At 35.9% G+C, this 17,047-nt stretch overlaps 1 non-coding gene across 1 annotated transcript; it reads right to left on the reverse strand.

Moving 5' to 3' along the window:
- Positions 1 to 514: 514 nt before the first annotated feature.
- Positions 515 to 621, reverse strand: LOC140858933 (small nucleolar RNA R71). Its single transcript, XR_012142337.1, has one exon. It is a non-coding gene; the product is annotated as a small nucleolar RNA R71 (small nucleolar RNA).
- Positions 622 to 17,047: the final 16,426 nt, after the last annotated feature.

Raw genomic sequence — 17,047 nt, forward strand, 5'->3', positions numbered from 1 at the left:
TCTTTTCTTTCTTTTCCTTATACATAAAAATTTTATTAAAAAAAAAATAAAAAAAAATTATATAAACATCGAGAACCGTACACCTCGTGTGTGGAGAAGAGTGTCGGGTCGTCTAGTTAGAATTGAGTCAATTCCTGTTGTTCCAATGGCTGAACCAATCCAACCCATGACCCTTAAGGATTTGTGTTATCCAGTTGGCTCCATCCAACCATCTTGTATCAGGTTGCCACAACCCACAGCTAACAATTTTGAAATCAAACCTCAAATCATAAATATGCTTCCAAAATTCACAGGATTAGAAGATGCTTATATATTTATTAGAGAATTTGAGGAGGTATGTGCAACCATGAAACTGCAATTAACAGAGGATGAGGTCAAACTTAGATTAATCAACTTTGCCCTTAAGGACAATGCTAAGAAGTGGCTTTATAGTCTGCCAAACTATTCTGTCACTACCTGGGAGGGCTTTGTGAGAACATTTTTAAAAAAATATTTCCTCCATCATAAAACAGCTAGGATTAGGAATGAAATAAATCAATTTTACCAACTAGCTGGTGAATCATTTTGGAAGTACTTTGATCGTTTCAAGAATCTTTTGACCCAATGCCCACACCATGGAATAGAAACTTGGAGACTATGCCAGATCATCTATGAGGGGTTAGATTCAAACTCAAGAACCATGCTAGAGTCCATGTGCCAAGGCCAATTTATGGACAAAGAAACTACTGAAGCTTGGCAATTCTTAGAAGACCTAGCCGAGAAAAATTTACAGTGGGAAACAACTAGGGAACCTGATAAAGCTACACCTTCAAGAGGAGGAATGCATCAAATTCAACCAACCCTAGCATCAGAGGCCAAGATTGCAACCTTAACACGTAGATTGGAAGCCTTAGAATTACAGAGACCAGCCAATGTAAATCAAATATCTGCACCCATGTGTAAAGGGTGCAATGCACCAGACTATGTCTTAGAAGAATGTTCCTACTCGAATGAGTGTGCACAGGTGAATGCCACCTATGAAGGACCATTGAACAATCCTTATGCACCCACATATAACCCAGGTTGGAGGAATCACCCGAATTTCTCATGGTCCCAGAATCCTAATGTAGGCAATCCAAATTTCAATCAGCAAAATCTAAGGTCCAACCCAGTAATGAACAACCCGCCAGGCTTCCATGATAATGACAAGAAAATTACCCCTTTAGAGAAAAGCCTAGAAGCCATGATGAAGACACATACCAGCTTTATGCAAACCACAGGTCAACTCATAAATAATAACACCCAAGCTATAGCCCGTCTGGAAATGCAAGTAAGTCAGCTGGCTTCGACCATTAGTGAACGAGAACATGGTAGGTTACCTAGCCAACCTGAGCCAAATCCTAGGAACCAAAATGGTCCACGACCCCAACAAGGAAACCAAGTTAATGGTGTAAATGCCATTCATACCTTAAGATCAGGAAAACAAATAGACAATAAGGTAGTTGCACTTGATGATATAGATGACTCATCTGCCGAGTCACCTTCTAAAACTACTACCTTTCAACCTCAAGCACCAGAAACTAAAAATTCACCTAGTCCAGTACTTAAAAGTCCTAGAGCTCCTTTTCCAAACAGACTGAAATCCAATAAATCTGAACATTTAGACAAAATTTTAGAGGTATTTAAACAAGTCCAAGTTAATATTCCTCTTTTAGATATAATCCATCAGGTTCCAACTTATGCCAAATTTTTAAAAGATCTCTGCACTAGGAAAAGGACCACTAATGTACCAAAGAAAGCATTTTTGGCTGCAAGAGTCAGTTCATACCTATCTAGCCATGTGCCAATGAAATATAAGGACCCTGGAGCTCCAACAATTTCTTGTGTTATTGGAGAAACCAATATAAAAAAGGCCTTGCTAGATCTAGGAGCTAGTGTGAATATCCTTCCATATTCGATGTATGAACAACTAGGATTAGAAAAACTTCAACCTACTGGGATCACATTACAGTTAGCCGATAGATCTCTCAGGATCCCTAAGGGAATGGTCGAGGATGTTCTGATAAAGGTTGAAAATTTCATTTTTCCTGTAGATTTTATTGTTTTAGAGACTGAGCCAGTTGCGAATCCTAAAGGACATATACCTGTCATTTTAGGAAGACCATTCTTAGCTACGGCCAATGCTGAAATCAATTGTCGAAATGGTCTAATGAAGTTATCCTTTGGGAATATGACCATTGAGCTTAATGTTTTTAACTTAGAACAGGAATCCTCTTCTCATGCTGATGTCAATGTAGTCCAAGATGGTATTTATGAATCCATTGACATTAGTGATGATGAAGTCGACCTAGAGTCTAACCCCTGGTTAATCCATGAGTCTGAGGATGTCAATGAAATACTTAAAGAAAATCAGATTAATCAGGAATCGACACTTCCTACTGAACCAATCATTGAGATGGTGAACTCATCACCTAAACCATCGATAGAGGAAGCACCCATTTTAGAACTGAAGCCCCTCCCAGAACATCTCAAGTATGCATATCTAGGACCCAAAGAAACTTTGCCTGTAATTATTGCATCAGACCTAGATCCCAAGCAAGAGGAGGAGTTATTGTCAGTTCTAAAAGCAAATCAAGAGGCAATAGGTTGGACCATAGCAGATATCAAAGGAATAAGCCCTTCTATAGTTCAACATAGAATATACTTAGAGGAAGAGGCTAAACCAACAAGAGAAGCCCAAAGAAGGCTTAATCCAGTTATGAAGGATGTAGTTAAAAAGGAGATTCTGAAACTCCTAGATAGTGGAATAATTTATCCTATTTCTGATAGCTCTTGGGTAAGCCCAGTTCAAGTAGTACCCAAGAAATCTGGGGTAACAGTGGTCCAAAATGATGCAAACGAACTTATCCCAACTAGGACCCAAACGGGATGGAGGGTCTGTATAGACTATAGAAAGTTGAATGCTGCGACAAGGAAAGATCACTTTCCTTTGCCATTTATTGATCAAATGTTGGAAAGACTAGCCGGACAAGAGTTTTACTGTTTTCTTGATGGATACTCCGGTTACAACCAGATCCCCATAGCCGCTGAAGATCAAGAAAAGACTACATTCACCTGTCCATTTGGTACTTTTGCCTATAGACGAATGCCCTTTGGACTATGTAATGCACCGGCAACCTTTCAGAGATGCATGATCAGCATGTTTTCAGATATGATAGAACGATTTCTAGAAATTTTTATGGATGACTTTTCTGTTTTTGGTCTAACCTTCTCCGAGTGTCTGAATCACCTGCAATTAGTTCTAGAACGATGTAAGGAGAAGCACCTAGTTCTCAACTGGAAAAAATATCAGTTTATGGTCAAACAGGGAATAGTTCTTGGCCATGTCATTTCTAAAAAGGGGATTGAAGTGGACAAGGCCAAAATAGATCTAATTGCAAGTCTTCCACCACCTAAATCTGTGAAAGAAATACGTTCATTTTTAGGTCATGCTGGATTCTATAGAAGGTTTATTGCCAACTTTAGCAAAGTAGCACGTCCACTGACTAATCTTTTGGCAAAGGATACCAAATTTGAATTTACTCATGAGTGCTTAGAATCCTTTGAATTTCTAAAAAATGCACTTGTATCAGCTCCAATCATTCATCCTCCTGTCTGGTCTGAACCATTTGAATTAATGTGTGATGCGTCCGATCATGTTGTGGGCGCAATCTTAGGTCAACGAATAAATAAGCTGCCTAGAGTGATATATTATGCAAGTAAAACCTTAAATGATGCGCAGCTTAACTACACCACAACTGAGAAGGAGTTCCTTGCCGTTGTCTTTGCTTTAGAAAAATTTAGATCTTATTTGGTTGGGACCCACACCATTGTTTACACCGATCACTCAGCCATTAGACATCTCCTAGCAAAGAAGGATGCCAAGGCACGTTTAATCAGATGGATTTTTCTCCTTCAAGAATTTGACCTAGAAATTAGGGACAAGAAAGGCACTGAGAACGTTGTAGCAGATCATTTATCCCGAATTCCAGTTGCACCATCTAGTGAACCACCCATCAATGAATCTTTCCCAGATGAGCAACTCATGTCTTTGTCTACTGAACCTTGGTTTGCTGATATTGTAAATTATTTAGCCATAGGCAAGATACCTTCTCATTGGACTAAGCAGGATAAATATAAATTCTTTGCCCAAGTGAAGTATTTCATTTGGGATGATCCTTATCTTTTTAAACAATGTCCTGATCAAATTATTAGAAGGTGTATCCCAGATAACGAAGTCATGAATATTTTATCTTTTTGTCATGATCAAGCATGTGGGGGTCACTTCGCGTCTAAGAAAACTGCTGCTAAGGTTCTCCAATGTGGTTTTTATTGGCCCAATTTGTTTAAGGATGCTCACGAATATTGTAAAAATTGTGCTCAATGTCAGAAAATGGGCCGAATCACCAAGCGACACATGATGCCACTCAACCCAATCTTGGTAGTTGAAGTTTTTGATGTTTGGGGGATCGATTTCATGGGACCATTTCCAAATTCCTTTGAAAATGAATATATTCTAGTAGCAGTTGATTATGTTTCAAAATGGGTAGAAGCAATTGCATGTAGAACACCCGATAGCAAAATGGTCATTAAGTTTCTTAAAGAAAATATTCTCTCCCGTTTCGGTATTCCTAGGGCAATCATTAGTGATCGGGGAACCCATTTTTGTAACCGACCTTTTGCAACATTGATGAAAAAGTATAATGTCACCCACAAATTGGCCACACCATATCATCCTCAAACTAGTGGGCAAGTTGAAGTGTCAAACCGACAAATCAAACAGATCCTGGAAAAAACTGTTAATGCCAATAGAAAGGATTGGTCTTTAAAATTAATTGATGCACTTTGGGCATACCGAACCGCTTTCAAGACCAATCTAGGAATGTCTCCTTATAGGATTGTGTTTGGTAAACCATGTCACTTGCCTATTGAGATAGAACACAAAGCCATGTGGGCCATCAAACAACTAAATACAAATTTGAACGATGCTGGAAACCATAGGAAGCTTCAATTGAATGAATTAGAAGAACTTAGAAATGAAGCCTATGAAAATGCAAGGATATACAAGGAACGAACCAAAGCATTTCATGATCAATCAATTATAAGAAAAACTTTCAATATCGGACAAAAGGTGCTCTTATATAACTCTAGATTACATCTGTTTCCAGGAAAGCTTAGGTCTAGATGGACAGGACCATTTTTAGTAAAGAAAGTTTTTTCACACGGGGCTGTTGAGATTGAAAACCCAAGTAATGGTGTTATCTTTAAAGTTAATGGTCAACGATTAAAACCATTCTTGGAATTACCTGTCAAGACTGTTGAAGATGCCATGGTTCTTTATGAACCAACTTATTCTGATTAAGTTGCTTCGAGGTTTGGTCTGGCTGAAGACATAAAACTTAGCGCTTCTGGGAGGCAACCCAGCTTATTTAATTTCTAATGCTTTCTTTGTTTTCAGTTTGCTTAGGACAAATAAATTAGATAAACTCCATTGGGGACAATGTCGGTCAAGTTGAGGGGAGAGCTTGAACAAAATCAGGTGTTATCATTTCCTTTTCCTTCCACTATGAGTTATTTCTTGCATTTAATATATTATGTAAAAAATAAAAAAATAAAAAAATAATAAATATATATATATATATATATGAAATAAATTAATCTATAAAAGAAATAAGAGTAAGTTAGAAAGTATTTGCTAATGTAGTGAGTCACGGAGAAGATTAGCTGGTTAGACTCTTGGTGGCTTAGGTCATTTAAAGACTATTAGCACTTCCAATTGCACATGCACACTAACAAGGTAAAGTAGGTGTTAATTGTAAGGCCAATTAAGGATTTGAGTATTATTTAAATTAGATAATTTTCTCTACACCCCAATTGAAGAAATTTGAATTTAAGGAAAGAGCTACCTGCCTGAAATAAAATGCAAAACACAGAGTAAATGTGGATTGCCCTAAGCCTAGTAACCGGGTCTCTTCACCTAAGTCAAGTGTTGAGATTCGCATCAAACGGTGGTGGGAAGGCCAGGATGCTCAGCAAAAAAAAAAAAAAAAAAAAAAAACAGTGTGAAAGCTACCTTAGTTCTTTGTTTAATGTGGGGTGTATAAAAAATTAATCGAACTAAGTTATGAAAAATGATATAATTGGCCTGTACAAGTTAATACTGAAATACTAAGTTAGTTATCACTCACACAAGTGCTATAAAACTTTAAGTGTACTCTAAGAAAGCTTCTAAGTAGACTGACTACCGATTCTAATTCGAAGCTCATTACTTAGTAATACTAGAAAACTTCTTGAATTTCGATCTTAAATTAATTTGCAAAGGAAGGATCTTTTTGGAATATGATCTTATTTTGGTACATTGCTAAGGGACTAGCAATGATTAAGTTGGGGGGTGTGATTTATGTCACAAATTGACATAAAAAGTATCAATTAATATCTAAATTATCTAACTTTATTAAGAAATTGATACTTGTTATTATATTTTGCAGAAGAAGAGATCATCAATAGAAAGAACAAGGAAAGAGGATTCCAACGGCGTAAATTTTATGCAAAACGGAGTTAAATTGACCCAGGAATTGAAGAATGAAGAAAGAAGACTCAATTGGGTCAAACCCGAGTTAAATCAGATCAAAATTGGTCAAAAATCAACTGATTTGGTGATCTGGTTAGCCGCCTGGTCCACAGCAACAGACGCATGGACCATGGACCCATCGGCGCACCATAAACTCCCTAAAACCTCTTAGTCCCACATCGGAAGTTTTGAAAACCTTATAACCCCCAAATGCCTATAAAAAGCCCCCAAAGGCTCTTGTTTTATGTATTCTTCCTTCCGATCAAGCTTGTAACCCTAGATAGTGGGGTTTTTAGCTCTCTTTTCAAGCCTCGATCTTTGAGGTTTTTGTAATAAATTTTTTTTTATATATAAAATCTTCTTTTTATGCAATTTCATCTCTTTACATTATGCAATTTATTTTTCTTGCAATTAGGATAGTTTAATTTATGCAATTTAATTTTATGCAATTAGGTTAGTTTAAATTATGCAGTTTAAATTTATGCAATTAGGATAGTTTAATTTATGAAATTAGGGTAGTTTATTTTTCTGTATTTAAATTTTGTAAGTAGATTTAGATCATGTCTAGCTAAGCATCCCTTCTAGGGTTTGAGATGAAGCTAGATCATGAGTAGGGATTTTACATAGGGTTCTTTCTTTTTCTTAGGGTTTCTTTTTCTTCCTCTTTTGCCAAGAATTTTTGATGAACTACAGTTGGGTCAGAGTCCCTTCATAGTTCATGCTTGATTCAGTGCATAGGAGGAGAAAACCCTAAGGGATCCTAGTTACTACTCCCCTGTAAAGAATCTTGATAGGTTATCGTTGGGCCTTAGTCCCTTCATAATCTATGCTTGGGAAAGACAAGAGGAGTAGTCGTTAGGATCAATAAGAAAAATTTTAGGTAGAATTCCCTAATCTAGATCTAGTGGATTCAAAAACCCTAGATCCTTAGTCTTATTGTCTTTAGCAAACAACTTTCGACTTTCGATTTTTGTTAAAGCTCACTTGAGCATAGATTTGAAAATCATTTTTAAAACCAAATCTCTGTGGGATCGACCCGTACTCGCTGGTCGTGCTACTCTGCACACCGTGCGCTTGCGGTTTTATTTACAAATTTTAAGATTTGAACATCAGTCTAATACATACTAATGTATGCGGATCTATAAACATAAGTGCTAGAGGAGGATATTACTACTTCATTACATTTACAGACGACCTATCAAAGTATGAGTATGTCTATCTTATAAAGCATAAGTCATAATTATTTGAAATATTCAAACGATTCTGCACTGAAGTGAAAAAATAGACAGAGAAGGGTATTAAGATCCTTCGATCAGGTCGAGGAGGAAAATACCTGACCAGTGACTTCTAGAGATATCTAAAGAGAATAGGATTCTCTCACAGTGGATCCCTTCTAAAATACTACAATATAACGAGATGTCTGAAAGGAGGAATCGAACTTTGTTAGATATGATCTGATCTATGATGGGCTTTGTAAGTCTATCAATATCTTTTTGGGGATATGCTCTGAAAATTGTCTGCTATATTTTGAATAAAGTGCCGAGCAAGTCTGTCGATAAAACTCCATATGAGATATGGACTAGGCGTAAGCCAGTGCTCTCACACCTAAGGATCTAGGGATGTCCAGCTTATGTCAAGCATTTAAAGATAGATAAACTTGGACCTAAGTCTGATAGATGCTTGTTCGTAGTATATCCAAAGAAAACTAAAGGGTACTACTTCTATCTCGTTGCAGAACAAAAGATTTTTGTCAGCAGCAAGGTAGTCTTTTTGGAAAAAGAGTTTCTTAGTGAAGGAGCTAATGCCTATAAAATTGAACTTGATGAAGTTCATAAGGTGGAAGGACCGACACACACAGAACTAAATTTCATTGAAAAATCGAATCTGGAGTCAGTAGAGGCACCATTAAGGAGATTCGGTAGAGTACCATATCAATCGGATGGATACTATGATTTTTTGGTCCAAGATGGAGACCCCATCGAACTTGATGAGAACGATGAGGTCCGATCACCTATATGAAAGCCATGCAAAGGCCCGACTTTCAGAAATGACTTGAGACCATAAAGTCCAAGATGGAGTCTATGGAGATCAATGATGTATGGACACTAGATGATCCATCCGAAGGGATAAAACTCATAGGATGTAAATAAATTTTCAAGAGAAAAAAAGGAACGAATGAAAAAGTAGAGACCTATAAAATTTGTCTAATTGCCAAGGGTTACCGTCAGCATTATGGTATTGACTATGACGAGATATTCTCTCCTATAGCAATGCTCAAGTCCATCCAAATTATGCTTGCTATCGCTGCATATTTAGATTATGAAATCTGGCAAATGGATATCAAAATCATTTTCCTCAATGGGGAGTTGGAAGAAAAGGTGTATATGATACAGCCTAAAGGATTCACATCCACAGATGAGTTGAAAGTATGCAAGCTAAATAGGTCTATTTATAAACTAAAGCAGGCATCTAGGAGTTGGAACATGCATTTTGATAAGGTGATCAAAATATATTGCTTCGTTAGGAATGGAGAAGAGTCTTGCATCTATAAGTGGACTACCGATTTTATTATCATCTTTCTTGTACTGTATGTGGATGACATACTATTACTAGAAAATGACATCCTGACTTTGCAAAGTGTGAAGCTGTGGCTATCATCACAGTTCTCCATGAAGGACTTGGGAGAAACATCCTGTATCCTAGGAATGAAGATCTATATGAATAAATCTAGAAGGTTATTTGGATTGTCCTAATCCATGTACATCGATATTTTATTGAAGTAATTCAACATGGATAATTTCAAGAGAGGCTATCTTCTAATAGTTCATGAAATTATTCTTTCCAAGATGGATTGTTCAACAACTCCTGAGGAGAGAGAGTGAATGAGCAGAATATCATATACTTCAACGGTGGGATCTATCATGTACGCTATGATATATACGAGGTCGGATGTGGCCTATTCACTAGAGGTAGTGAATAGGTACCAGTTTGATCCGAATGAGAAGTATTGGAAGATTTCAAAAGTAATTCTTAAGTATATAAGAAATACTAAAGACCAATAGCTTATCTATAGAGACACTAATCTGAAACTTATGGGATAAACTGATTTTAGTTTTCAGCCAGATTGTAATAATAGTAGAAACATATCCGACTTCATATTTACATTGAATGGAGGAGCTGTTTGCTGGAAGAGTTTCAAGCAATATACTGTGGCCGATTCTGTATGCGAAGCAGAATACAATACTGCATCGGATGCTGCAAAGGAGGTGTAGTTACAGAAATTCATCATTGAGCTGAGAGTTACACCTTCTATTGATCGCCCTATTCTGCTGTACTGTGACAGCTCTAGTGCCATAGCTTAGACGAAAGAACTAAAGTCATACCAGCGCACCAAGAATATTCTGTGCCGCTATCATCTGGTATGAAAGATCGTGAATCGAGGTGACATCGAGCTTCAGAAGATCGATGGAAAGGAGAACCTAGCCGACCCCTTCAATAAAGCTCTCGAGATCAAAGAGTTCTATGACTACAAATGGAAAATGGATATAAGATACTGCCCCGATTGACTTTAGTTCAAGAGAGAGTTTTTGGGAATTATGTCCTAAAATCAATCATGTGATGATTGAGTTCATCTTTGTATATGAATTATTGAGTAATAAATAAAAAAATTATTTTGATATTTTTCATCACAAGTTACATCTTCTTTATAGAACTCTTATATTGTGATGTAGTCCTTAGAACTATGTTAGTGAATGATAAAGAGAGGATTTATCGTATAGTTCTTAAACATATTCACGATCAAATGATATGTCATTACAGGATGATGACGTTTTTCGAGTAAAGATCATTATGTGCCATATGGATTTGTTGTCCTCTTAACCAAGGAGTCTGATGACACTGGTATGATATATAGGTGAGATATAGGAGTACATCGTTACTAAACAAGTGACTCACCTACTAAGCATTCTGCTGTCAAGAGCTGTTTGTGAAGTGTATTGGCACAAGTGTCCCTCAGATTTGAGATCACCATAGTAACTTGCAAGTAACTCACTGTATTTTGGTGCCAGATGATTAACGCATCAAATATACCATAAAAATATCAAAATTTTTGATATTAAAATCATATTATTTTATATTTAATATTTTTATATTTTTTAAAAAATAATTAATTATAAAAAGTTAATTATAAATTAATAAACAACGGCCCTCCAACATGTGCATAGACTCTGATAAAATTTAATTAAAAAAAAAAAAAAGGCATGTGGCTGGGCGTTATAAAAGGTAGACACGTGCATGATTTTTTTGGTTCCTTCACATGGGGTCCACATAAAAATAAGGGCTTCAAGTGGTCTTTGGTGGGCGTACGAGTGCATGGCTCATGGATCTTTCCCAGCAGCTCATGGAAAAAAGAAAGGAGGTGCGGTTCAGCATGAAGTGTGGGTCCGAGCGCTATTTGAATTCGGATGAGCGAGCGCGGGCATCTTCACATGGCTATGGGCGTGCGAGCGGCTTGACTTGGATGCAGGATCAAGAGCAAGGGACTCAATCGGGTGCAGTGTTGGCGAGTTGGATGCTGGGTGCGGGAGCGTGGCCGGCTGGCACGAACGTGAAGGTGGGATCTGTACGCAGCGAAGAAAGAATGGCCGAGGACACGTGGTTTGGTCGTAGCATGATGTCAAAGTGGAGTTTTAATGGAATTCAAGTATCAAAATCAACTGAAATTCCAACACTTCAAGAGACAGCATTATTTTTTTGATCCCATGCCGGTAGAAAAAAAACTCTCCTCCCACTAACACCTATTTAAGGGATCCTAAACTAAAAAAAATAAAAAAAACATCCAAGAATGAAAGAGATCCAGAAAAAAAGCAGAAAGCATAATTTTAAATTACGGAAAAGACTTCTAAAAAAGAGATGCTTAGAAGCTAATTCATTCTACGAAGTACGAAAGAAGGAGAGATCATCAACCATCTTTCTGACGAGATACTGGTCAACTTCAGATCTTTGTTACAGTTTTATTTTATTTTATTATTTTTTTAAAATTTTTTATATTTAAATTTCAAATTTCAATTACTGAAAAATTTATTTTTTTATATTTTAAATTTTTATTTTTTATTTTTATTGTAAGTAGATGCTAGGATGTAGTTAGTAGATCTTAGTATCAATTTATTTTATGCTCTTTAAATTTCTGTTATTTATATTTATTGCAAGTAGAAGGTAGAATCTAAATAGTAGATCTTAGTATTGGATTTATTTTTCATACTTTTAATTTCTATTTTTTGACTTAAATTATTTTTTTTTATTTTATTTTTTTTTATAAAATCAAAGATTTCAAATCAAAATACTGTCATCTCTGTGGATTCGACCTGACTCACTACTTTTTATGTATTTTTAATTTTTATACAAGTCGAAATTAATTTGATAAGCACGGTATTCTAACAACAACATCGCGACATATCAATTTTTGACACTGTTGCCAGAAAAGACATCAATTTTAATATTTGATTTCTTTGATTTTCTTGTGAATATAACTTACTAACTTTTTTGATTTTTTTTATTTTTTTATAGAAAAAAAAGAGAAAAAAAAGAGGTAAAATGCTTCAATTTGGTGAAATCAATCCTAACCATAACCCTAACTATTTTTTTTAGTATTAATTACTATTTTTTTCAAATTAACCTAAAATTTAGCCATATAAATCTAATAAAAATCGCATGACAAAAGTAGAAACTAAATATTTTAGAAATATTTATCATCTTAGATTTACTTTTGGTCATCGCTGGAGATAAGATAAGCTTTCAGGTTTGATTAATTTCATGCATCTAATTTAGTTGCATAGAACTCTTTATTTAAAATTGATTGCACATATTCATCTCAAATCAATTTAAGAGCAACACCCATAACAACCACCAACCAGCATCTAGCATGATTTCATCACCCTTTTTGAGCCCAAAAACCATCAACCAGTATTCTGTATTAACCCAAGCCTAATTAAAATTAAGTAGACATTGGCCCCTAAGATCAATTAAGTTTAGCTTGAGTATTGTCGTGAAGTCAAGAGCAAAATAAGTTTGAACTCACCCCTGAAACTGGTGTCTAAGATAAGAGGTTACAAAAGTTAAGCCCAAGTAGACTCATGGTTATTTAATTGGTTCTGTTAGCTTACTTGACCAATCCAATTGATGTCTAAGGCAAACAATAGGGAGACCCCCACGACCTCACCTCTTATCTGGCTAGTTGAAGAAAATGAGAATAGATCCAATTTGCATCTAGGCTAAGCCACTCTACATTGAACTGTTAGGTCTCAGAAATTCGTAGGTATCTAGATTTAATTGTTTGCTAACTTAATTGTAATTAATACTTAACCACAACTAATTCTTCTCATCTTTCGTCCTTAGGTCTAGAGCTTTCTTAAGATTCTCACCTTTAGAATTTCTTTTTTTTTTCTTCTTTTTTCTAAAAAAAAAAATAGAGAGAGAAAATTTGAACCACACACATTAAGTTTGCAATGGTACATGAATGGTAGGAGATCTTTTTTCTGATCTAGTTGAACCTAATTTTGAAATTGAATGGTTGATCCATGTTAAACATGATAATCAAATGGTTGGAAATCCTAAGAACCACCTAGGCAGATAAAGAAATATTTTATTCCTTCCACCTGTAACCCATCGATGTTTCTATCATTCTATGGGATCAAACATTCAGACTTTAGTCTTAAGACCGATTTGAACCAGATAGCCCAAAAATTAGATAAAGTTGACCTTCTTATAGAAAAATTCTTAGCCCTAGGTCAACAATCTTCTGTGCAATACACACCACCTTCTAATTATCAGAAGATTTGTTCTATCTGTACTAGCCCAACCCATCATATGAGTGAATGTCCCACGGCTGCACAGTTTCCACCTTTCATCCAAGAATAAGTTCAAGCTGCTCAAGGTTACTCCAATCCTGTCAATGACCCATTATTAAACATATATAATTCAGATTGGAGGAACCACCCCAATTTTTCTTGGAGACCCCAATAGACTCAGGCCCTGACCCAAATTCTTTTTATGCAAAACTTTCAAAATAGGCTCCAATTTCAAAATTATACCTATAATAGAGATTAGCCTAGTCAGCCTATCCAGCCATCCTATTACAATCAGTCATCATATCCATCTCCTCAACAGACCTCTCTAGCCGATGATAGATTTAACCAACTCCAACAAGTGATTATGATCCAACAGCAATCCCTCACCAGACTAGAAGCACAAATAGGTCAGTTAGCTGAGTCTTCCATGAAGAGAGAACTAGGTCAATTACCGAACCAACAAATATCAAATTTTAAAAATAATCCAACCACCCACCAACCACCTGGACCTAGTCATCAATCTAATGTCCCACCTAAGAATCCTCAATTTGAAAATGATAAAGTAATTTTTGAGCTTAAAAGTGGTAGGATTCTTAAAGACCCATACTAAGACCAGGTGAGTAAAGCTAGTACTGATGCTAGCCAAAATGTGAATTTAGAAGAGAAGGTTAGTACTGAGACTCACCCAATAAAAGAACCTAAGTCCGAAACTGGTACTGATGCTGGTTATAATTTGAGTGAGAAAGATAAATGGAAGAAGAAAGCAGATGAGTTAATCGAGATATATAAACTAAGAGTTTCATTTTCTTCAGTCCTAGAAATCGGTTCTTTCACTCTAGAATTATTACCTCCTCCAGAACTGAAATCATCCTTGGTCACATCTGAGTATGCATGTTTAGAATCAAATGACATCCATTTAGTACCCATTGCATCAAACTCAACTCCTAATCTAAAAACTCAATTCATGAGTATTTTAAAAGAATAAATAGGAGAAATTCTTAACAAACAAGGGTCTGTGAATAAATTTGTAAATTATCTTCTTAATATTGGAAAGATAAAACTGACTAAGAATGGGGTCGTGAATTATTTTCTGGAGATTGACAACAAAATACTGAAATTTATCGTAGGTCATCTTCTTGAGATTGGTAATCTAAAATCATTGAATTTGTCAATCCAATATTTGACACAAGATAGGTGAAAGAATCGGCATGATCTAACTGAAAATGGTAAACTTAGCACATTTTAAGAGGCAACCTAATTTTAGCTTCTGCTTTTTGATATCTTTTGTATTTTATTTAGATTAATCAAGTCTTACTTAGTATTTTTTGTAAAAATTTGAAGATAATATTGGCTAAGTTGAAAAAAAAATAAATTTTAAAAAGATTTCTGGATCAGGTGACATCTCTCCTTTTTCTTTCTTTTTGTATGCACTCTTTATTTTTTCTACTCCATTGAGAACAATGTCGATTAAGTTGGAGGGGAGAATAATAAAAAAAATTTAGTCCTCTAGTAAGATAGTATTTAACATTTAAGCACCTAATTACACTTAAGAATCGAGTTAAACCATATATTTTTAAAAAGAAAATTGACGTACAGACCAGAGAGTTTGTAAGATATTGAGGGATCAAGTATTAAAAAAACTTAATAAAGAGTTAAGTTTATAACTTAAATAGTTTTCTTTGAGCATTTCTAAATTTTCTTACCAGCATCAAAAAAGAGTTACTTCTTATGGACTTGTGTAGGATAACTATATTTTTTTATATATATTAAAAAAATAATAAAAAAAGAGTTTCTAAGTATGTCATGAGTTTCATGTCAAAAGGTATGAAGGACAAAAAAGTTTTATTGTAAAGTTAGTTTTAACTCGTGACCTGTTTGATTCGAGCAAGTAAGTCTGAGGGATATTTTATATCTAGTGCCCTAAAGTCATCTGGTTCGAGAGTCATTGGCTGAAAACTCGCTATGTGGATCAAACAGAAAGCTTAATGGATTAAGATACTCAATAGCGATGCAATGTTAATAAATAAATAAATAAATAAATAAAATATAAACATTGATCTCTCACCAAGTAACTGAGTCCCTTCGCCTAAGTAAGCATTGTGATTCGCATCAAAAAGTGAACAATGTGAAGATATTTTTTTATAATAAATGAAAGACGGAAGTAACGATATACTTGTCCATACGAAGGTTAATGATTTGGAGATAAAGGTAGGAATAATTTAAAAAAAAATTAATATTCATAGCTTAACTTTCACATTGATTAGTATTAATATCCCAATGACATACCTCACTTACGTTCTATTGGACAGCAGTTGTCCTTTTCAAAATTGTCTGGTGAAATTTAAAACTCAAAATTAAATGGTACTTAACTTTAAATCTTTTCTTTACTCGAGGTCGAGCAAAATTCAAATTGAGAGGTGTGATCAGTGCATCAAATATACCATAAAAAATATTAAAATCTTTGATATTAAAATCATATTATTTATATTTGATATTTTTTATTTTTTTTAAATAATTAATTATGAGGAACTAATCATAATTAATAAGCAACGGTCTTTTAACATATGCAGATGAAGCTCCTATCTAAATTTAGGCCGGCCAGATAGACGACATGCAATAATTTGTGGGGGCCCGGTAGGAATTTAATTAATAAAAAAAAAAAAAAATGCATGTGGCTGGGCGTTATAAAAGGTAGACACGTGCATGATATTTTTGGTTCCTTCACATGGGGTCCACATAAAAATAAGGGCTTCAAGTGGTCTTTGGTGGGTGTACGAGTGCATGGCTCATGGATATTTCCCAGCAGCTCATGGAAAAAAGAAAGGAGGTGCGGTTCAGCATGAAGTGGGTCCGAGCGCTGTTTGAATTCGGATGAGCGAGCGCAGGCGTCTTCATATGGCTATGGGTGTGCGAGCGGCTTGACTTGGACGCAGGATCAAGAGAAGGGACTCAATCGGGTGCTGTGTTGGCGAGTTGGTTGCTGGGTGTGGGAGCTTGGCCGGCTGGCGCGAACGTAAAAGTGGGATCTGTATGCAGTGAAGAAAGAATAGCCGAGGACACGTGGTTTGGATGCAGCATGACGTGAAAGTGGAGTTTTAATGGGATTCAAGTATCGAAATCAAGTGAAACTCCAACACTTCAAGAGACGCATTACTTTTTTTGATCCCATATTGGTAGAAAAGGAAACTCTCCTCCCACTAATATCTATTTAGAAAGTGTCTGGTTCGCAATCAAAATCGAAATCGAAATGACTTGAAATCGAAATCGAAATGGTCAAATCCTTTGAAGCATTTGATTCGTGATCAGAATCGAAATCGAAATTGGAATGAAAATTTGAATCCATAGAGGAGAGTAGAGATTGAGTTCTGTTGGATATAAAATACCTCTCAGCCGAAGTTCGTGTCAGGAGTGACCCATCGGAGATTCTACAGGCGTCCAACCAGCAGGACAACTTCTCTCCTACGGCCAGACTCCGTCCGACTCCTACGGGAGCCGGACCTCGTCCTCGACTCCAACTGCAGGAAGACTCCGTCCGAACTCCTACGGGAGCCGGAACTCGCCCCCGACTTCGATTGCAGGTAGACTCCGTCCGGACTCCTACGGGAGCTGGAAC

Source organism: Elaeis guineensis, chromosome 6 (genome assembly GCF_000442705.2).
Source record: "Elaeis guineensis isolate ETL-2024a chromosome 6, EG11, whole genome shotgun sequence".
NCBI lineage: Eukaryota > Viridiplantae > Streptophyta > Magnoliopsida > Arecales > Arecaceae > Elaeis > Elaeis guineensis.